Source organism: Notamacropus eugenii, chromosome 1 (assembly GCF_028372415.1).
Source record: "Notamacropus eugenii isolate mMacEug1 chromosome 1, mMacEug1.pri_v2, whole genome shotgun sequence".
NCBI classification, from domain to species: Eukaryota; Metazoa; Chordata; class Mammalia; order Diprotodontia; family Macropodidae; genus Notamacropus; species Notamacropus eugenii.
Genome location: NC_092872.1, coordinates 619,361,169 through 619,385,691, shown reverse-complemented (window position 1 = coordinate 619,385,691; position 24,523 = coordinate 619,361,169).

Genomic DNA, 24,523 nt, shown 5'->3' with positions numbered 1-24,523 from the left:
GCAAACCTTGTTACTGCAAATAAAATTGACAAGTTGTTTGCCTAAAAGGCAAGGGGTGGGGAACTGGTCTCTCAGCCCTGGAGGTCTCTATATTCTTTAGCTCTTAATCATTAGATCGGAAAAAGGGGGTGGGGAGTGGAGGAGGGAAGGGAGAAGAAGGAGGAAAAAGAAGAAAAAAATTCAAAAAAAAATCAGAAACTGCATCACACTCAGGTCCTCTGAGACTGGGAACTCCATTCAGAGTTTTCACAAAATAGGGTCAGGCATGTCTTGTGACCTGAGACCCCTGAGCTTCTCTGCTCTCTGTAATTATCTAATACAGCACTCTCCCTGCCAGATACAATGAAACAATTTGTCACTTCAATTATCTGTCAGTCAACACTGAAGGCTTTTCAGCAGGCTAGCACATGTGTTTGGAGAGCTTGTCAGTGAGGTCTGTCTAGCCAGACGCATAACCATGGAAAATGGAACCTTTGTTAATTCTAGTTCTTAGAAAAAGTAAATCTATTCAATTTCTCTTCTTCTTTTTCTTTTTAAATGCCTTCAGTTTGGAATTTACACAAGGAACTGAATCGGTCCTGCTCCTGAGCCTTAAATGACTGGCCAAAGGATTTGCATGAGGAAGCAGAAATTAATTATTCTTTTCTGGACTCTTTAAAAAAAAAATCTGTAATTGTGTGTTTCAAAAAGAGATTACACATCCTGTATTACTGGAAGCATAGAGGTGGCAGGAAGGGATGGAGAGGTTGGGGGTGGAGAAAAGGGAAACAAGGAATACCCAGGACAGGTTTCTCTTCTATCAGCCATGGGTCCATTCAATTCAACCAAGTGATGTCAGGCAGTCTCCATCTAATTCCCTTCCCTTTGGCTTCATTTTAATGGCTGCCCAAAGTTATTTAGATATTTTTAGATTCGTGACCCAAAGACTAACCAAGTGGAAAGAAGGGTTTCTCTCTCTTGTGTGAAATGAGTTTTGGTTATTTCTGGAATAAATGAAAAGAGAGCAAGCATGGAAGGATGGAGCATGGGGTTTGGCCTGAGCCTTTCAGGGACTTAGGGAGTGAAGGTCTATCATGAGGAATACCTTTTCAGAATAGCTTGGCCCTTCTTGGGTCATAATGGGGGCAAAGCTTCAGCAAGGGAGATTTCAGTAGAATATAAGGGAAAACGTCCTAATGGTTGGAGCTGTCCAGCAATTGAAACAGAATAACTCATAAAGTAGTGAGCTCCTCATCACTGAAGGTCTTTCAATAGAGGCTCTATGATCACTTGTCAGAGATGACATACAGTATGTTCCTACAGAAGCAGGTTAGGATTAATGGTCTCTGGTGTCCTTTACACATCTAAAATCTTTTTGGCGGGGAGGAGGGGAGCTTGCTGACTTGTGGTTTCATTGGGTGTAGGAAACTCCTAGTGTGGAAACTCCCTCCACTGATATAGATGATCAGTTTCTCTGCAACTTGTAGAGTTACCTGAGTCACTTAAATGTTATCCCTTTCCCAGGATCATACATCTTGTACATGTTACTGACAGGTTTTGAATTCACATCTTCCTTATTTCAAAGGCTGATCCTTTATCCACTATATGCTGTCTCTCCCTGAAATTCAGTAACTTATTATTTCCCTAAGAGAAGAGTAGATATAGAGCTAATGGAAATAAGGTCCTCCTATCATAGCTACAGGTTTGAGAGTGTCTCCCAGGCTTACCTAGCACAGACATGAAACTAGAAGTCACTACATTCTACTTCTGTACTGACATGAGGAAACACCTTTCCTCCCCCTCCTGGGATCCCAGATCCCAGTACCACAAAGGCCCAATGCTGAAAAGTCACCTTTGTGTTCTCAGTGAAGCCAAGTTGAGGATAGGAATCCTCTTTGGACATAGGAGAAATTTGTGCCTTGCTACAGACAGTCTTAAGAGCCAAGTCCCTGAAAACATTCAAACCAAATTCAATTATGTGCTCCATAATAAAGGCATTTAGGAATTGAAGAAAGGAAAGATTGATGAAAGGACAGACAAAAAGATGAAAGGAAATTTTTTAAATTTGTTTTACTTTTTAATTTAGGAATAAAACAAGCATTTCTATAACATAGTATAATAAAAAAGGTGATTGACACATGAAACTGCAAATCCATTATGTAGAACTTACTATTCCCTCTAATATACAACAAAGTTATCATGTAAATTTCTTTTTGTCTTTTTTCCTTTTTTTCTTCTTCCTTCCCTTCCCCCCCCTCCGCCCCCTCCCAGTAAATTCTTTCCTCCTACCCTCACTATCCCATGGTGCTATGTGCTTATAAGTGTGCTGGGTAGAGCTGATTGGGAGGAGGACATTCCTTTTTCTACTTTACAGATCACAAGTCTATAACAACAATTTAATAGATGGAACATTAGAGATCAAAAGTGTCTTTTTGTTTGTTTGTACCTCTGGTCCCTTGTACATAATAGAAATTTAACAAGTCTTTATTGGATTGAATTGAAGGGAAGGTCCACGATGACCTAGTAAGGAAGAAATAAAACCCAGACTAACTGAATCAGTAAATGCTGAAACCCTCAGAAATCAACATGCTTCTCTCATAAGTGAACTCAGTATCAGAATTACTAGAATATAGAACCCAAGTAGACCTCTTAGAAACCAAATGTAATAGGGAGACAGGCCCTCTCTGTCTCTTGGAGAGATTCCAACATAGGGCATGTGACTATGAGAGACTTACAGAAAAGAACCATATCTTTGGAGTCCAAGGGCTTGGATTCAAATCCTCCTACTGATGTTTACTATCTTATATGACCATAAGCAAGCCACTGCCTTCCCTGGGCCTCAGTTTCCTCATCCATAATCATTGATCTAGAAGTCATTGATCTGGACAGACCTTCATGTTCCTCCCAGCTCTAAATCCATGATCCTCTAGCTAATTACACAATTGATTTTTGTTGAAGAAATCCGACAGAAAGTGTATATTCTCCAAAGAGCACTTTGCAAGGCTAAACACTTGTTAAAGTGATGCTACGTTATGCATGGATATGTATATACATATGCAAAATGTTTATGATTTCATCTCAGACAACTCCCAGTGTGGGAAATCCCTCCAACAGCCCAGGTCAGAATTCCACTGCACATACAATATGTCTGTGATTTAGTAGAGAAGTTCTAGGGAACTGTCTGAGCTGCACAGGGGTTAAGTGATGTGACCAGGGTCACACAACTAATATCAGAGGAAGAATTCAAACCCTACTCTTCTTGATGCAATTCCAGAATTCTACCCACTATGCTACTCTGCCTAATATGCACTATAAACAGAAGATATACCCAAAGTCACTATGTATCATAGCATAGTGTATAGAGTATTGAACTTGGAGTTCAGAAGACTTGGGTTCAAATCTCCCATTTGACACGAACTATCTCAATGGCCTTAGCAAATCATTTAACTCTTGTGTGCCTCAGGTAAATCCCTATGGTTTATTCATTAAATCATAAAGGCATTATAGCTGCAAAAGGGTTGCAATCTGTACTGGTGAAGGGAGTTCCCAACCATATTTGAAGTTCTCCATGGTGACAGAGTGAAATTCTTTGAATGTTTTATTTTATAATAATTTATCTGACTCTACCTTTATAATCCCTAATGATCTGTGTTTAGGTAAAGCTCAGGAGAATTCAGCACTCTTGTACATCATGAACTCTCAAGTTATAACTTATAGACATATGTGTATACATATATATGTTAGGATTAATTATAGAAATAAAAGTATAGACTTTTATCACTAGAAAAGTCTGAGACATTTGAAATATTACATGAACTCAGATTATGACCACCAAGGAATCCTCCCAACTTTAGGTATTATTTTCTCTCAACAGAGTAGTATCTCAAATCCAAACTAGGCATCTCAAATCTACACAAGGCAATTGTGCAACCCTGCCCCTGCTACCACTGCCATCACTCTCTTCCTCTTCTGAAAATCACCTCCATTTTGTTGATACCAGTGTTTAACCTTTCACCTCTCTCAACCTCCACTGTTTGCTCCTTGGGAAACTCAATGACACTGCTGCCCTTTCTCCTGATCACCCCTTACACACACATAGATACATACACCCTGGGGGGAGCAAAAGAGGCAAGAAAGGGACCAGAACTGAATGAGCATTCTGTCCTGCTGGGAATCAAAGGGAGTTGTGTTTAATTCCATCTCTCTTGCCCAGCACAGTAAAGAAACATTCCCCAAGAAGCAAAAAACAAACACCGAACCCCACAGATACTATTTTTCCCTCTAAGAACATTGCCTGCCTGTCAACCCACAGTCCCCACCCCCAGCCTAACTCCCTCATTCTTTCTCTTTTCAAAATTTTTGTCTGATGGAAAACTTCATGGTGTCATGGTTGTTACTTGTGACCTGGGTTTTAGTCACCTTGACCAAGTCATATCTCTTCTCTGACCTTCCAGACTTTTTCTTTCATTCCTTCCCATGGGTTGGTTGTATCTTTGCATCAGGAGGCAATCTCCTTGAGAACAGGAACTATCTTCTTTTTTCTTATATTTCTATCCACAGCACTTAGCATAGTTCCTGGCACACAGCAAGTGTTTAATAAATGCTTATTGATTTGATCTGACTTTATTGGCCCCATGTCCTCAACTCTGAATTGAAGCGAGAAGTTCCTTTCCTATTTTGGTGGTTGTGATTGATCTGCTTTCAAGTTCTCCTTTATACTATTGAAACCGTCAGATTCTAGGCCTAGTGAAAAAAGTAGAGCATTGTAAGTTCCCACTGGCCCCAGAGTTCAGTACTCCTCACCCATTCTTTTGAGATAGACCTCTTACACCTAAAAATAAGGTAACGGTAAAGCAGAAAAAAAAATTGTTATAATAGCTAACATTTTCTATCACTTACTATGTGGCAGGCACTGTGCTCAGAGTTCTACAATTATTATCTCATTTGATCTTCACAACAACCCTAAGAAGTAAGGGCCATTGTTATTCCCATTTTACAGGTGAGAAAACTGAAGCAGGCAAAAGTTATTAAGTGACTGGCTCAGGGTGATAGATATTAGTAAGTGTCTGAGGTTGCATTTGAGTAAAGGCCCAGAGTAAAAAATGAAAGGTAGCTTTCACCAATTGCAAACAGTTACTGATTCCTGATCCTATTAGCATCACTAAAGTTCAGGTTCACCTTCCCAAAATTTATCAGTAGCTCAGTTAACAGACATTTATCAAGCACTTACTATATGCCAGTCACTGGAGATACAAAGAAAGGAAAAACACAGAGGTTGCCTTCAAGAAACTCATGCTTTAAAGGGAGAGACAACATGTAAAGAGTCATTTCACCATCAGAAATATGCAGAGGAGATGGAAGACAAGATGCTTCAAGGCAAGATGCTCTGGGAGGTGGCTGGGAAGTGAAGGACTGGGAAAAACTTCTTGCAGAAGGTGCAATTGGAGTCAAGTTTTGAAGGAAGCCAAGGAAGGATAATCCTGGGGGCCATTTGAGTTTGGAGAACCAAGTCCTTTCAAAAAGCACAAAATCTCAATTTTAGAAGGCTAAAACAGAAAAGGAAAGAGCTTTCAGGAGTCCCAAACCCTTCACAAAGCAGAATTGAGCCTGCAAGGCTGAAACTGAGACAGAGAGGCAACTTTGGACCCATACAATTCACATTCTTGTTCCTAAATCATTCTAGGAGGGCATAAACCTGAGTCTTTATGATTTTTGCTTTTTGCTTAGGGCCTAGAATAGGGTTTTACATAAAATAAATGCTCAGGAAATAGTTCCTGAATGAATATGTTACTTCTTTTTCAACTGAATGTACATCTAGTGAATGTAGGTAATATTACTAGTTTACATTGATATAACAAGCCAAATTTACAAAATATTTTGTGTCTCTTTTTTCATTTCTTCCTTATAGGCTGAGTATTAGGTGTGAAAGCAAAGCTATTTTGTGTATTTTACTATACACTTATATATATATATGCTTAAAACTACATATGCTATTCAGAGACAATTGAAATTGGATCTAAGTGGCTAGTTGCATAGAAAACCTTGATTTGGGGGTAAATACAAAACATTTTTTCATGATTTTTTGGGTCTCTCTCATTTCTCTTCCCAATTTTTCCTCCACTTCTCTTACTTGATTTTCAAAATCCTTTTTGAGCTCTTCCATGGCTAGAGACCACTGAATATTTATTTTGGATGTCTGGGATACAGAAGCCTTGACTTTTATATCTTTCCCTGATGGTAAGCATTGTTCTTCCTCATCTGAAAGGATGGGAAAAGATATCTGTTCACCAAGAAAGTAACCTTCTATAGTCTTATTTCTTTTCCCTTTTTGGGCATTTTCCCAAAGTTACTTGGCTTTTGGGTCCTTTGTCAAGAGTAGGGTGTACTCCGGGGATCTGTAAGATCTCAGTTCCTCCAAGGTGGCACAATCAAGTGTGTACACTGATCTGGGAGCAAGCAGAGATTTTTGTGCCCAGAATCTTAGTAGAGCTTCCTCTTCACAACCACCTCGCCTCCAGTTCTGCAAAGCCAGCTGAGATTCAGAAAAACTGCAGGGGCAGGGCCACCATTCAGTGTGAGATAAAGATCAGCTGCTGAAGGGCCTCTACATAGGGCTGAGGTAAGAATCAGTTGCTCAGTGCCCCCAGGGGTTTTCCCAACAATGGATATGGACTGCTGTAGGGCTGCTGTGAGAACTGTGGTGACTGCCTGAGGCCAGAGCTATGGGAAGGCCCTTCTCCCTTCTCAGCCAGCTGAAAAATCTCTGTCACTGATCTTTGGCACTTGTGGGTTGAGGGATCTGCAAACTGCTGCTACTGCGACTAGGGATTCCATCCCCAAGGCCTGCTTGGGCATCCTCTTCACAGAGCCAAGCAGCGTGACCAAAGCTGGGCTGGACTCTGCTCCATGTCTTGTGTGACAGACGTTTCCTGTCGACATTTCAGGTCACCCTGGGCTGGAAATCTCCTCCACTCTGTTGTTCTCCACTTCTGCTGCTCTAGAATTTGTTGAGAGTCTTTCTTTACAGATATTATATGGGCTGTGTGGGGAGACCTAGTATATGTAGGTCTTTCTACTCTGCCATCTTGGCTGACCCCCCAAAACATTTTTTCAAAAACGCCTTTTTGATATTGTATGAGAAAAAGAAACTAAAACGATCAAATTTCATTTTTAACTCAATGAAAGTTTTAATTAACTTCATTATTTTGAGTTTTATATATTTGCTGATAGGTCACATCTCTCTGGATGACAGGGAAAAATACTAAAAAAAAAAAAAATTTTTTTTTAGACCACAACAATCTGTTAGTGACCACAAAACAGTAAAACATTTCCTCTGAATTCTGACTGATTTGGTGGACAGATTAGCAAGCAAGCAGGCCAGATCATATTTGACTAGCTCTGCATATAATAACCTAGATACAAAAGTGGACCCATTTGCAAATAGGTCAACCTATCTGTAAACTAGCAAAAAGGACCTCTTAGCATTTTTTCCTTTTTGTCCATATAGTCTCCCTTATTTCTGGAAATTATATTCTCAAAGAGAACCAATGACTTCAGGAATGACTTGCACTGACTTGCAAGTGAATTGGATTTAAGTGAGGCAGGGCTGTGCAGCCTCACTCTCTCCTTTGGAGTCATGGTAAGTTATAGATCAGGACAACTAGAGATGACCTTGGATACAGTGGGAGACCTTGGCCATTTTAACATAATGTCTTTCCCAGGTCTCAGTTTGTTGGAGGTAACACTCTTTCAGTGATTAAGGTTAGGTAAGAAATGAATTGCCTACTCAAAAAAAAAAAAAAAACATCAATCTGGGAGGCTAAGACCTTCAGGGTTTCTGGCCAGAACAGAAACAATTGCTGTTTACACTCACTGTGAGCCATCAAAACCCAAACAATGACCAAGTGAGGCTTAGGTTAGGACCTATTGTTGGCCAGTCAGTGAGAGACAGAATGATTTGAGCTTAAGACATGGTCAAGTAGCTCCATTTGAATCCCAATAGGCTTTATCAAAAGCTTGGTTTTCCATTGCAGTATTTCAAGAAATCCAAAATGAAACTACTTGGGGTAAAAGAGTTAATTGTCCCAGTTTAAAAAAAAAATGTAGAATAAATAAGTAGAGAACCGGGAAAAAAAATCTAGTCCTTAAACCCCAAGATACCTTACAAGGTTTCAGCAATCAAAATTTATATTCCTTTGGGCAGAGCACCCACAGATAAGGGTATGATTCCCCTTGTGGACAGGACAGGGAAGGAAGGAAGGAATGAAAGAATGAACAGGGGTAGCATTGCCCAAATGGAACTGTCTAGTTGGGTGTCCAATGGGGCAGCTACTACTACTCACAGATTGTTATTTGTCCTTCACGCTCAAAAAGGACCATTACCATCAGGAAAGTGATGTCTTGATTTGCAAGTAAATTAGATTTAAGTGCGGCAGGGCTATGCAAACTCACCAGTCTCACTCTTTCCTCCAGAGACATCTGGGTCCAATGGTAAGACACAGATCAGGATGACTGAAGATGGCCCCAAATGCAGTGAGAAACTTTTTAAGCTAAGGTTTTCCCCAGGTCTCACTTTGTCTGAGGCAACATTCATTCAGTGATTAAGGCTAGGTAAGAAATGAGGCCAAAAATAAGTGGCCTCCTTTACCTACTTGGTGCTAATGGCTTACCTAAGAAAAGAAAGTAAATAGGGTCCCTACCACCACCACCATCATCCCAAACACATAAATACCACTAGGTGTGGCAGTAAATAGAGTACTGGACTAGAAGTCAGGAAGGCTTGAGTTCAAATCCCACCTCAGACATTTGTTTGGCTGTGTGACATTCAAAAAGTCACTTAATATTTCCATGCTTCTGTTTCCTCATCTGTAATAAGGATATAATAATAGCACCTTCCTCACTGGATTGTTGTGAAGATCAGGTGAGATATCTCATGACATATTTTACAAACCTCAGTTATATAAATGCTATTTATTATTATTAATTATTATCATTATTATGTAGTCAAGAATCTCAAGGTAGCTAGATAGCTCAGTGTCTAGAGTGCTGAGTCTGGAGTCAGGAAAATTTGAGTTCAAATTTGGTCTCAGATTACTTACTAGCTGTGTGACCCTGGACAAATCACTTCACCTCGGTTTTCCTCAATCCACCTGAGAAAGAAATGGCAAACCACTCCAATATCTTTGTCAGCTTTGTTAAGCTGTGGTTCACAAGGTTAGGAAGAGTCAGAAACAACCAAACAGCTGAACAACAACAACAACAGACAGAAAAGGTAGAAAATTCACAGGCAGAAAACAGAAAGGTTTAAAAGTCAGCGTGAACGCGAACTAGCAAATATTCAAAAAACAAACTGTGAGCAGAAATCCTAGCAGTTAGTTGAAAGGTAAAGTTTTAGACCTCTCTGAAGACCAATGCAGAAAATACCTGTGGAGACCAGCAGGTTTTGAGTGAACAGTGATAGAGATGTCAACTGAAAGTGGGCTGAATGAATGCAGCAAAATGGAGGAGTTTGGGAGGGCAGAAGGTAGAAAACAGAGAGAAAGAAGTGGAGATTCATCTGAAAAAAATGAAGTCATTGGAAATAGCAAATATTCCAGAAATAAACTCTGAGCCAGAAATAGAGTTGGAGCTGTGACTATACGGTGGTAGCACTGAAATGAGCCATGAAAACTACTTTTTTGACATCAGATTTAGTAGGGCAGCAATGAACCAAGTTGGAAGTTTGCCTCATCAACTGGGTTTAGAAGTTCTTGGAGAAAAGAGTGGGAAGAAGGGAAAAATCAGGTCTCCAGTATATCTGTAAAATATTGCCTGGTTAACCAAACTGTGCATTATTGTACTTTTTTTTTTTTTTATAAAATGACACATTTGTTCTTTTTTACACAGAACACTTCTCTGATTGGTCTGAGCTAAGGTCAGACGGCAGGGTGTGAGGATTTAGGGATAACTTGGGATATATACAACTTAGCCTTCCCATTTTTGGAAGAATTTCCTAGTTCTCTATCTGTCTGGGAGAGAACCCTGCAGGAGAACAGTGACAAAGAATGGTCCAAGCAGCAGGTAATCCAGTGAAACCCTCTACAGGTTCTCTCCTACTGCCGGCTCAGCTAAGGTGGTGCTAGCTATGACATCTGATAGAATCATAGAACCAAAGTGTCCATCAGGAGTGGAAAAAATAAAGGAACTGAGCTCAGGTGACCTGGATTCAATGCCAGATTCTTACACTTCCTATGTATATGCCAAGAGTCACAGTTAGCAGTGTTGATGACTGGGACAAACTGCAAAACCAGGTTCTGAAATAAAACAGACAGAGAGATAGACAGAGAGACAAAGAAAGAGACAGAGACAGAGTAAGAGACAGAATGAGAAAGACAGAGAAAGAGACAGAGTGAGAGAGTAAAAGACAAAGAGAGACAGAGAGAGAACAAAAGAGCAAGAGACAGAGTGAGAAAGACAGAGAGAGAGAGAGAGAGAGAGAGAGAGAGAGAGAGAGAGAGAGAGAGAGACAAAGAGACAGAGAGACAGAGTGAGAGACAGAGACACAGAAAAACATTGTGATCTGTGTTGTTAAAAGAATACAATAAGTGGTTAAGGTTAATTTAATTGTAGGAGTAGTGCAGTATAGAACACAAGACAGGAGAGACCTCTGCACATGACTTTATAAAGGAAGACCCCAAGATTTCTGCCTTGGGAGAGGGGTGACACTATGAGGACACTGGGGACACAGGGAACAGAAGAGCTGCCTTGGATGGGGAAGAATTAATACTGCGGGAGGGGGGAAAGCACATCATTTAGTAATTTCGTATTTGAACTACTTGTTCTCATTAAGTAGGTGCTAAAAGAGTGAGGTGTTAAGATGAAAAAATACGAAGGTAAATTTTTTTAATTGTACAACCTTTTCAGATGATTTTGATTTTGTGTGCTACCTAAAATTCATCTGAGCAACAACTTGGTTATCCTGCCCTAGAGGCTATAGCCTCTGTGTCTGACCATAGGCGAGTCACTTTATTTCTCAAGGTCTTAGTTACTTTAAATATAAAATGAGACAGTTGAACCAGGTGACCTCTATGGTTCCATCCAACTCTGAATTTCTAATGCCATAAACCATAGCAAGTGCTCATCCAGATGACTTCAGGGAATGAGAATCATCTTTAAAGTTAGAAACCAACAAATACTTTCTCACTTGTTTATGCCTAGAGAGACTTTAAGCCACCTAAATATTCTCTGGGATAAACCAACTGACCATGGATGAACCACTGAATTGGAATAGGGGAAGAGGCAGGGGAGAACACTGGACCGTTGATATAGAGAAGGATGAAATGCTCTTCTGCAAAGACAAATAATTCCTAATACATAACTGAATACAAAGTCATAAGCCTGGTGTTCATAAGCCATGCTGAAGATTAATCAATTATTTTATTAAAGGCCTCTCAGTGCACCAAGCAACTCTCTAAGATGGTAAGTTGCAGAGAAGATGACAATCTGCATTGGTAGAGGGAGTTTTGTCATCTGGGAATTCTCTACACAAATCCAGTACCAATCCCTATTTTATTTTATAATCATGTACGACACATAATTCTTTCTGGATTCTTCACCTAGAGCCAGAACTCATCAGGTCCAACTCACCCTAAGTTTTGGACTGAAAACAGAAGCTCCTCTTTCTCTTCTTGGCCTGTCATCTTCCTCTCTTGTAGAGAGTGAGGGATCTTGATCCAGGACTATTTTTCAAGCTGTCTACTCCTACTCGTACAGAATGGATGGAGGCTGATGGCATACCTCTAGATCTACCTTTCCATTTCTTCATCTTTACATTGATATATGGGCAAAGTGGGTTAATGCCCAAAGTATATAATGAATTCATTCATTAGGGGACTTCTTATTTTTTTAATCAAAGAGCATCTTTTATTTTTCATAAAATGTGTTTCTCTTATAGCACCCCTTCAGACCTACTTCCCCAAATCCAACTCACACTGGTGGGCCAGTTCCCCAGAAGGTAATTAACTACTTCAGGAAACTATCACTGGGTAATTCTAAGGGACTAGGATTTTTAGTTCTGTCATTCACAAGCCCCAGTCTGGTGTGTCCCCCAAATATCATTTGGCTTTTACAAAAGGATATTTACAAAGAAAATATAGCAACAACAATCGTTACAAAACAATTTCCCAAAAATAGAGATGTAACACATACACACACAAACACACACACACACAGAGTCCCTTAAGAAAGTAGGCTCAAATTTAAAGGACAAAGGTAGGGAAGAAGACATGAAATAAGCATTTGGTGCTGAGATATATCGAGATTCCCAGCTCTCAGACTCCTTCTCTCCCTTGAAGGAGTGCCCACCAAGTTCACTTTTGGGCAAGATGTCAGTAATGAGATAGTCACTCCCTTGCTCATCTGAACTGCCTTTATCTCAGCTAGTGGGTTAAATCCTCTTTGGTTAAGCAGGTTGACCAGCTGCTACACTGACCCTTCACAAAGCTCAACTGATATTTTCGCTGGCTCTAGAAGTCTGGGTACTAATGGGAACCTCAGATGGCTTTGACTATTTTCCTGGTCCAAAGGGTGACCTCGATGCTCCAGTTCCAGAGTACACATTCACTTAAGATCAGGAAGAAGAAACCCAACCAAAACAGGCATCATGTACTCAGTTACATATGGTGACCAGGTGGAAGTTATGCTAGCCTGCCGCACCATAGCAGTCTTTCTTGCTCAAAAGCTACCAGAGAAAAGAGAGTGAGATCCTGTCCTCCGAGCTTGAGTATGCATTCTCAGTTCTGACTCAGCTTCTCTTCCTTCATCAGTCCATCAGCTCCTCAGACAATCCCAAGACTCTTTATCATTCCACTGTACCAGACCCATAGTCACTTGGCAGGAAGCAGCGACATCAAGTCTCCAAGTGTTAGATTGAAATTGGGCAGGTGGTAACAGGACTAGCATTTCCCAGATGCAGCTTATTCCCTCCACCCATGAAACAGAGAAGCTTTTCCTAAAAGAAGACAAACTGGCCCCAGAAGAGTGATTGATGTCACTGATGCAGCTTCCTGGTTACGTAAGGGTGTAAAAGGTCCCAGCCACTTGGAATCTGGATGGTTCACACTTAGTAGGTGCCTACGCTACCTGATTAGCCATACCCTGCTTTGTCATTCTCTGATTCACAGTTCTTTGATGGCCTACTAAGCAGACATGGATCCAGATGGAGACAAAGAGGGAGGGGTGTACAGAGAAGCCAACTGTTGCAGTATCCTTGTTGCATATTCTTGATGTGCTAGAGCAAAATAAACTTCTTTTGTCAAATGTTCAGTGACTTAACAAAACAGAACTAGAAGCTGGTCTAAGCTGGTCTTAGACCTACACCTCCAATACAAGGGCATACTGCACATGCTCTGAAGGGGAAAGAAGAGGCATCTCTAACAGGAATTAGTGGAAGCACGCCCGCTCCAAACTTCCAATGCCTGGAATGTGCTGGCTAAGCATGCCCCAGGGGGTAGAGGTCAGGGAGAACAGGGCACTCTCATTACTGATCATTAGAAAATCACCATGTTTGAATTTTTGCTGGTCTTAGACTTCACATTAGGAACAAAATAAAATTTGCTGTTTCTTGTATACATCTTCTCTCCTCTGACACTGCCCCTGCTATGGTGCAAGCCCTCATCTTTTCATGCCTGGGCTTTTGCAGTAGCCTATGGATTGGTCTTCCTGCCTCAAGTCTCTCCCCACTCTAGGCCATCTTCCAATCAACTGTCAAATTTATCTTTCTTAAGAACAGGTCTGACCATGTCACACACACCCCGCATTAAATAAGCTCCAGTTGCTCCCTATTTCCTCCAGGATCAAATATAATCCTCTGTTGGACTTTTAAAGTCTTTCATAACCTAGCCCCTTCCCACCCTTTGGGTTTTCTTATATCTTACTCTTCATGTTCCCCTTTCCAATGCATTCTTCTGTCCAGAGACAATGGACTCCTTGCTGTTCTTCAAACAGCTGACCATCTCCCGGTTATAAGCTTTTTCACTGGCTTTTCCATGCCTAGAGTTCACTCTTGGCTTCCTTGAAGTCTCGGCTGCAGTCCCACCCTTTGCCACAAGCTTTTCTCCGAACTCCTTAATCATAGTGCCTTCCCCCAATATTGCCCCCAATTTACCCTGTATACATCTCATTTGTGCATAGTTACTGGTGTGCTGTCTCCACTGCTGGACTATGAGTTCCTCGAGAACAGAGACTGTTTTTTGCGTTTCTTTGTTTCTCCAGCCCTTGGCACAGTCCCTGACACATAGTAGATAATAAACGCTTGTTGACCAACCAACTGATAAATTCTCTCTATTTTTTAAAAAAACCATAGTATTTTAAAGCCAGAAGAAATCAATTGTTTTGTAGATGAGGGAACTGAGGCAGGCAAAAGCTCAGTGATTAAATGCCCAACATAGCCATCTCAGAATAAATCATACAGCTAGTAAGTGTCAGAGGCTGAATTTGAACTTTGTTCCTTCTGATTCCCAGTTCAGAGTTCTATCTACCACACAACAGCTATGGAGGAAACTGAGGCTTACTGCAGGAAAATGAACTGTCCAAAGTCATGCAAGCTGTGACTAGTGCTTGGATCTCCTGAACCTGAAGCCACTGTTCTTTTTGCCATGCTGCCCCTTCCAAATTAAAGATATCAGTCACATTTAAACAATAAAAATGTTCACATAACCTTGCTCTATAAATTTGCTACTTGTCCTTCCTTATTGCAGCTATTAATGGGCATGGGGTAGCAGCTGCCTCCAGAAAGAAAGTGAATAATCTTCATCATCACACAGCACCTATTCTGTAAGAAGTACTTTGTTCACTGTTGGGTGTTAGACTATCATAGTCTACACAGATGCTGGCTAACTGTAGTCCTGTATCACAAAGACCTCAGGCTAACACAAAAGAAAAACCAAACTCTCAACTTGCCCAGCTGGGGCCACACTTGCAGATCAGCTGATGCACCTGCCCAGATGTCTGAGGGTTGATACTTTATTACTCACAGAATTATTCAAGTCAGAAGAGACCTCAGTGGTCATCTACTTTACCTGAGCAAAAGTCTGCTCTCCAAAATCCCGCACATATGGTCATCCAGTTTTTATTAGAAGACAATCATTGACAGTGTATTTATTTACTCACTGTTTCCTGAAATTGTCCATTCCACTTTGGACTAGCCCTAATTGTTAGGAAGTTTTTTCTTCTATCAAGCCTAAATTTGTCCCTTTGCTGTCAATCCCTACCAGCAATAGACTGAGAGTTGGAAGGATCTCATCCAACTTCCTTTCAGTATGAAGACACTGAGACCCAGGATAATGAAGTGACCTTCTCAAGGTCACTCATGTAGTAATTATCAGAGCCAGGATTCAAAGCCTGGGCCTCTGACTTCACAGGCAACACTCTTCACCATACTATGCTGCTTTGCACTATTACCTTCCACTTGGTATAGTAGAATCTTACTAAAGATTGAACCCCCTCTTTAGTTCCATAGAGGAATTACTCCAAGGAGAATTCATTTCAACTTAATTATCTGTGATCAGAGCAGAGGAACTGGTGCAGGAATGAGTAGCCCAAGGAATTTCACTCCAGCAGGGTCTTAGGGTCATCTCAACCCTGCCTTGTGTGTGTGTGTGTGTGTGTGTGTGGTGTGTATCCCTGGGAGTCAACATCTTAAGCACTGGTCTAAGGTTGCTATCAATGCCCATCAGAGAGTATGGATCATTGATGAGCTGCCACTGACCTGTGTGTGTGTGTGTGTGTGTGTGTGTGTGTGTGTGTGTGTCTAGTATCAAGAAGCAGAGAATTAATTAAAATTGGTCAGATTACAAAAGCAAGAACGGCCTTTGTAATACAGATTAGAATGGACTCTGAAAGCATGGTACTTAGGTTCATTTCTGTAAGAAGATTATGCTTGAGCTAAATCCTGAAGGAAACCAGGGATTGAAAGGGAAAGGGATGAGGAAAGAATATGTCCCAGGAGTGGGAAATAATCACTGTAAAGATACAAAAATGGAAGAAGGAATGAGAATTATGCTACAGAGTCGGTTGGTATGGTTGGATTACAGAGTGCATGTAGAGGAGTAAGATGGAAGAAGATTGGAAGAACAGGAAGGGGTCAGGTGGTGAAGATCTTTAAATGCCAAATAGAGGAGTTGAAATTTGGTCCTAGAAGTAATAGGGACCTAGTGAAGTTTATTGGGTAGGGTAGTAGCATGTTTAGACCCATGTTTTTGGAAAATTACTGGTAACTATATGACAGATGGATTGGAGTAGAAGAGGATAGAGTTAGAAAGCCCAAATGGGAGGCTATTACAATAAATAAACTTATGAGGGCCAGAATGAGTATGGTGGCTGAATGAATGGAGAGAAGATATACACAAGAGATGTTGTGGAAAAAAAATGAGACGATCTGGCAAATTACAGGATATGTGGAGTGAGGAAAAGTGAGAAGGCAAAGATACCACCAAGGTTGCAAATCAGGGTGACTGAAAGGATGCTGATGATCTCAAAAATAATAAAGTTCAGAAGAAAAGTGGTATAGTAACAGCAATACTGCATGAAGAACTGTGAATGACTTAGCTATTCTCAGCAATAGAATGATCCAAGACAATCTCAAATGACTAATGATGAAGCATACTATCCACCTCCAGAGAAAGAAGGCATATTGTTTGAATATGAAAACTGTTTCTTTCAATCTTTTTCTTTTATTCAAGTCTTCTGCTGACTAATATGGAAATGTTTCACGTGATTGCACATGTATAACCTATCTGATTGTTTACCATCTCAGGGAGTGGGGAAGGGAAAAAAGGAGGGTGAAAATGAAACATAGAATTGGGAACTCAAAACAAAAAAAAATGTTAAAAACAATTGTTTTAACATGTAATTGGGGGACAATAAAATGTATCTAAAAAGAAGAAGAGAAGTGAGGCAGGGCAGAGGAGTTAGGAAGAAGATGATGAGTTCAGTTTTGTATATGTTGAGTTTGAGATGCCTATGGGTCATCCAGTTTGGAATGTCCAATAGGAAGTTGGTAATGTGGAACTGGACCTTAGGATATAGAGATCTCAGAGCCACCTTCATGAGATAGTCCTGGAATCTATGGAGTTAATAAGGTCATCAAGTCAAAAAGTATAGAGAAGGATGTGAGACTTGAGCTAAGTTATGAAGAAAGTCAGGTACTTAACAAGGCAGAGGCAAGGAAGGAGTGCATTCCAGGCATATGGTACAGATTGTTCAAAGGCACAGAGACTGGAAGAGAGAATGGGAAGCTTATGGGGAATAGCAATTAGGCCAGTTGTATTAAGCTTGGAAAGACCGATTAGAGACAGATTGTAAAGGACTTTAAAAGCCAAATGGAGGAGTTGGTATTTTATCCAGAGGCAAGAGTGTGTTGCTGAATATTCCCAAGAGTAGGAATTCTATGGTCATACTTGTGCTTTAAAATACCAATTTAACAGGAGAGGCAGTGTGCTATAGTGGGCATAATTCTGGGCTTATCTAAAAGATACAGGCACACGCTGATCCTGCCTCTGACACTTTCTAGTTATGAAACCTGGGCAAGCGATTTAACCTCTCTTGGCCTCCATTTCCTCATTTTTAAAAGGGATGAACTTGACAGCCTCTGTGTTCCCTTCTGGCTTCAAATTTATTATCTCATATGGTCTTATGTAGCTGTGTGAAGAATGGTTTGCAGACCTGATATACTAGAGACAAATGAACTAATTAGAAGATTGTTATAGTATTCAGGATGAAGAGTGATAAAGGGCTTAATGAGGGTGGTGGTCATGTGAGTCAAGAGAAAGGAACGAATGAGAGTTTAGTGGAAACAAAGTTGATATGACTTGGAAAATGACTGGATATACAGGGGGAGAAATAGTGGGAAGGAGAAAAAAGAGTCAAGGATGACTCCAAAATTGTGAACACACAGTACAGCTCAGCAAGAGAAATAAAAAGTGAATTCCCCACATAGGTCAATTAGTGATTTTGGAATGCACCCCAGTTCTGGTTCAACAGACAGTCAAGAGTAGTTAGCAGACTGGACCCACATGCCAAATGCTCCAAATCCAACTGTAGGGCCCTCCATTACACATTATCATGCTTTTCCAGAGGCAAGTCCTCCAGCTTCTCTTGCATTGGCTGGCAATGGGCAGAGCATGCCGTACATTCTAAGAAGATGAACATTCATTGAGCAGGCCTCCATTATACTTAGATCTGGATAGTCATCCAGAAAGAAAGACTTGGGAGGGGTATATTGTAGTGTTTTCCTATATTTAAAGGGCTTTGTCAGACTCTACCATAGACAGTAGTTACATGCAGCAAAAGTAGGAAATGAAAAGAAATAGACGACGTAAAACACTGGCAGAACTCCAGAGAGGCATCTTAAATTACCCAACCTTAAAAAATGAAAATGAAATTGCACTATCTTTAAAGGAACCACAGAAGAAGAGGAAAATCTGTGGTCCATCTATATTAAAAGGATGAATTCATTGCCTGAATATGAATTCAAATGCTTAAAAATAATTAATAGCTATATTGCATGAATTATTCTCAAAAAACTTAGAATACCAAGCTCCTTTTATGAGACAAGTATAGTCCCAAGACCTAACCCTGGGAAGAATAAAGCAAAGAGAACCAATACCACTGATGAATATTGATTTAGAAATTTGTATGAGATCCTAGCCAAAAAAAAAAGACTATGGAAACACAGCCGAAAGAGTGTTCAGTATGACTAACCAGGGATAAAATATGGTTCAACATTAAGAACATGACAAACATAACTAATTATATTAAAAAACAAAAATAGCCCAAATCACATGATTATATCAATTAACAAATATTTATCAAATGCCTTCTACATATCAGGCGTCTGTGCTAGGAACAAGGATATACAAGTACAGAGACCAAGACAATTCTCACTTTCATGGAGCTTGCACTGTAATGGGGCAGACAATAAGTACATATAAAAATATACAGCATCAACATAAAGGTAATAAATATAAAAAATATATACAAAGTAGTTAAATAAATGATAGTTTAGGAGGGAGGGCACTAGAAATTCGAGTTCTCAGGGAAGGTTTCATGAAGATAGAACTTGAGCTGAGTCTTAAAGCAAGAGAGGGACTTTATTAGACAATTGGTAAGGAGAGAATTCTTTTCAAGCACATGGGATGTCCAGAGAAAGACAAGACAACAAACATTTTTTAAGTGCTTACCATGTGCCAGTGATTGTGATAAGTGCTAGGGATACAAAAGCAAGCAAAAATAAAGAGAATTCTTTTCCTTGAAGAGCTTATATTCTAAGCAAGGAAGACGGTTCACAAAAGAAAATTGAAAGGATAGAAAGAAGAGTCCTGGTGTCAAAATTTGGAAAGTCATAAAGAGAGTCAGAAAGGGATTAAGGTTGACTGACTTGGGCCTCCTCCCAACATGGAGTCCCTGAGAGTAATTTGCTAATGAAAGAAGGGGCCCAGCATGGTGGAAGGATGAAAGTAACAGAAAGTGGAACAAAATTCCAGGGTGATCCAAATGGTAGCTCAGGCATGGTGGCAATGACTGGAAAGTAGGGAGCAGGGGCAAGAAAGGCACAGAGGTGGTAGATGAAGGGTTGTGTCTGAGAAATAGAAAGCCCAGTTTGGCTGGATCATAGAATGTGGAAAGAAGAGTAAATATCCAATGCAACCAGAAAGGTAGTCTGAGGCCAAGTTGTATAGGTCTAAAAAATAATAATAACAGAATTCATCTGGAGAAATAAGAGGTAAAGGATCTCCAGAGAAATATTGAAAAATATAGAAAAGGGTCTAACAGTAGCAAGTTTCAAACTATGCTATAAAGCCATGATCATTAGAACCATTTGGTACTGGCTAGGAAATAGAGAGGTTGAACAGTGGAACAGTTTAGATAAACAATATACAGAAGCAAATTAATATGGCATTCTAGTGTCTGATAAACCCAGAGATCCCAGATATTGAAGTAAGAACTCAATTTGGCAAAGACTGTTGGGAAAACTAGAACACAGAAACTAGGTATAAACTGTCATCTCACATTGTACACCAAGATAAGTTCCAAATAAGTATGTGACTTATACAATAAAAGTGTTGCCATAAATAAATGAGAGGAGCAAAGAAGAAATTACCTGTCAGATCTGTGGATAGGGGAAATTTTTAAGGCCAAACAAGAGATAGATCACAAAAAGTAAAATAGACCCATCAACTGGAGTTGATGTTATATGAATATGATAGAATACTATTGTCCTATAAGAAATTATGAAGGGGACAGTTTAAGAAAAACCTGGGAAGACTTGTATGAACTGATGCAGAGTGAGATGAGATGAACAGAACCAGAACAATTTCTATAATAAAAGTATCATTATAATGACAAACAACTTTGAAAGACTTTAGAACTCTGAACAACACAATGAGCAACCATGATTCCAGAGGACTCATGAAGAAACATGCTACCCATCTTGTGACAGAGAATTCATGGGCTCATGGAGTATGTAGAATAAGAAATTTTTTAAACATGGCCAGTGGGGGAATTTCTTTTGCTTGTCATATATACTTTTAACAGGGATTTTGTTTTTCTCTCAACACAAGGAAGTAAGGAAGGGAAGATGAAAGGGAGAAAGGACAGATTCTTGTTGATAAAAACAATTTTTAATTATAAAAAATAGGTCTGAAAATACTTTCAGTAGCAATAAGACAAGAAAAGGAAATTAAAGGCAGCAACATAGACAAAAAGCAATAAATTATGCCTTCTTGCTGACGATGTACTTAGAAAAATTCTAGAGGACCAGTAGAAATTTAATGAGATACTTAATAGTCTCAGTAAAATAACAGGATACAAAATAAGCTCACAAAAATCAACATTTCTATATAGCAATTAAAAATTCAAAAAGAAACAATTAACAGAAATACAATTCAAAATGACTAAAAAATGAATAAAATATTTTGAAGTCAATCTATAAAGGCACACTCAAGTATTATAAAATACTCTTTGAAGGAATAAAGAACTTTAATCATTGGTAGGATTTTCATTGTTCATAATTGGATTATGTCGATATATTAACTAACAATACTACCTAAATCAAATAGCAGATTTAGTGCAAAACCAAACTATCAAGGGGATAATTAGTAGAACTGAACAATATAATAACAAAATTCATTTGGAAGGACAAAAGATCTAGGATCTCAAGAGATATATTGTTTTTTAAAGTAGGAATGAATGGGGTAGAGTATTTCTATATCTTGATTTTTCTATGAAAAAGTGATCATCAAAACTATTTTGTGCTGGTTTAAAATTTTTAAAGTACATCAATAAGGAAGACTACTTGGAGACAAATCAGTAACAACTGAATTTAATAATCCAGCACTCAAAAAGCCCAAGATTATAAATTACTTGGGAAGAACCCCCTGTTTAACAAGAACTGCTAGGAAAAATTGGAAAACAGTTTGAGAGAAATTAGATACAGAACAATATTTCACACCATATATACTATAATAAGCTCAAAATGAATATATGACCCATAAAAAAACTAGAAGCAAGCCAAATCAAGTACTTTTGAATTCTTAACCAAACAGAGATAATAATGAAATATGCCATACTAACGAGATGACATTAAAAAGCTTTTGAATAAAATTAACACAGTTTCAGTAAGAAGAGGGAACTGATGATGGGGGGAGGAGAAAGTTGGAGAGAAACCTTTGTTTCAGATATCTCTGATAAAGCTTTGCTATATGTGACATATAAGTAACTAACAAAGATTTAATACCAAAATCCCTTCCCAACGAATAGTTAAAGGACATGAGCAAAAAAGAAGAATTTGGAATAATAACAACCATATGAAAGATTCTTCCAAATGACCAACAAGCATTAAGATGAATGCAGATTAAAACAGCTGAGGCTTCTCCTTACAACCAGGAAACTATTAAAGATGACAAAAGATAGAGCAGTCAGTTCTGGAGGGTCTGCAGAATAGGTGCACTAATGCCTTGCTGATGGAGCTGTAAATTGATCCAATCATTCTGGAAAAGAGTTTAGAATTATACTAAGAAAGTTACTCATTTACATACTCTGGCTCTGAAATGGGAAGCTAGGGGGAATCAGTGGATAGAGTGTTGATCCTGGAGTCAGAAAGACTCATCTTCCTAATCTCAAATCTGGTCTCAGACACTTATTACTGTGTGACCCTGGGCAAGTCACTTAACCCTGTTTGCCTCAGTTCTCTCATCTGTAAAATAAGCTGGAGAAGGAAATGGCAAACCATTCCAGTATCTCTATCAATAAAACCCCAAATGGGGTCATGAAGAGTCAGATATGACTGAAAAACAGACTCTGAAATCCCAATGCTAGGCATATACCCCAAGGAAGTCAAAGACCAAAAGGTTCCAAATACTTATGGCAGTACTTTTTATAGCAGCAAAGAACTCAAAACAAAGTAGGTAGATACCCATTAATTAGGAAATGGCTCAATAAATCATGATAAACAAATGTAATGGAATAACATTATGCCATTAAAATCATGAATGAGAGGAATTCTAAGAACCATCAGAAGTTTTGTATGAAATGACTCAGGAAATATAAATAGAAAGAACAAAAAGAATGAAACTGAATATTGTGTGACTACAATTACCAAGTCTTGGCCTGAAGAATATGTTAGTAAATGTACCTCCCTCCTTTCTTTTCAGAGATGGGAGACTATGTGTATGGAATACTGTACATTTTGTCAGATTGAATTGATATATTGGTCAGTTTTGCTGAATTTCATTTTTTATTTTCTCTTTTTTTATTCTTTGTTACAAAGAGTAGCTTTCTGGATAGGAGAGGGGAAGGTATACATTTGGAAAATAGTATAATATAAAAACAAAATATGTCAAACTTTTTTTTAAAAAAGAGAAAAAAGCATTTATAAAACCGACATCTAAAAGAGGAATCAGGTCTTGCTTGGCTATAGAGGACAAAACTGGGAACAAAGGATGAAAGTATCAAAAAGGTGAATTAGATTTGATACAACGTAATACATCTTAAAAATTAGAGCTAATCAGGAGTGCATTATCTCAGGGCTATGATCTGCTTGATCTCTGAGCAACAGCATCATTTGTCAAGTAGGTTGTAGAAGGTATTCTTGTCCAAGTGTGTGAAGGCGAGAACCTGTCTTCTACGAAGTCCTTTCCAACTCTGAGATTCTGTGAAAGGCCAACTCTGAGTCAAAGTATGAGCCTCCTCTCCATGATTCCTGTGACTAGCCCAGTTCTCTATACATTTAATTCATGCACCTAATAATAGTAATAGGCGACTTTTATATACTACTCTATATACATTATCTTGTTTGAAAAGGACAACCTGTTGGGGGTGGGTCTGATTGTGACAGGTTTGGTGTCAGGACAAAATAGACCCCTGAACTTAAAAAAAAAAAGAGAGATTTCCTTATTCCCAATACAATGAGATACAATGGCGCCTAGCTTCAGTGGAAATACATACCCCACCTTTCATGTCCACATGGAAATGGGTCTGGTCAGCAGGGCAGAGTGTGATGACTTGAGTAGTGCTGGGAAATCTACCAAGCCTGAAGGATGCCAGACCAGTGTGGGTGGGCCTTTCTATGCCCTCAAGTGACCAGGAAGCTGGGTGAGTATAGCCCAAGGCTACCAGGAAGGTAAAATCTAGGGAAGCACTCCACCCCCTATCAAGCCCCCACTTTGTAGCGTTTTAGGGAAAATCTAACCTAATCCATGTAGAAAGGGGAAGAATGGGGGAAAAAATTGGTCAGTATTGGTCCCCACACACAGCTTTATGAGACAGATGGTAAAAGTGTCATTGTACCAATTTAATGGGCAGTAGGTGGCACAGTGGATAGAGCACTGGGCTTGGAATCAGGAAAACTCCTCTTTATGAGTTCAGATCTGGCCTCAAACCCATAGTAGCTATGTGACCCTGGGTAAGTCACTTACCCCTGTTTGACTCCGTCCTTCCTTGTAAAATGACATGGAGAAAGAAATCACAAGCTACTCCCGTATCTTTGCCAAAAAACCCCAAATGGAGTCACAGGGAGTCAGCACAACTGAACAACCACCAGTTTTACAAAATAGGCCAATCCCCTTGGGTATAGACTCAGAGACAGGAGACTTAGGTCCAGATCCTGACTCTAAACCTACTACCTGTGTTACCTTGAGCGAACTATTTCACTTCTCAGGTTTCTCATCTCAAAATGAGCGAGTCAGACTAGGTGATCTCTCGGGCCCCCGTAGACTATAAACCTGAAGTGAAGTCATAGATTTAAAGCTAGAAGAGAACTCCAGAGGTCACGAAGTCCAACACAGGACTCTCCCAGTTTATTCTGACTGAGTTCATCTAGGCTCATAACACATTCCCTCTCCATAACTCAGAAATGGCTTAGCTGCCTAGGAAAAGGAATAAGAAAGGTCATGGAAAGAGAGATCTACTCTGAGTGCCAAGTACCGGGGGAGTGGGGAAGCAGAGAGAATGAGTATTTAAGCCATTTGAAAGAGAAGTGAAGTAGGGAGAAAAGGGAAGTATATTTGTT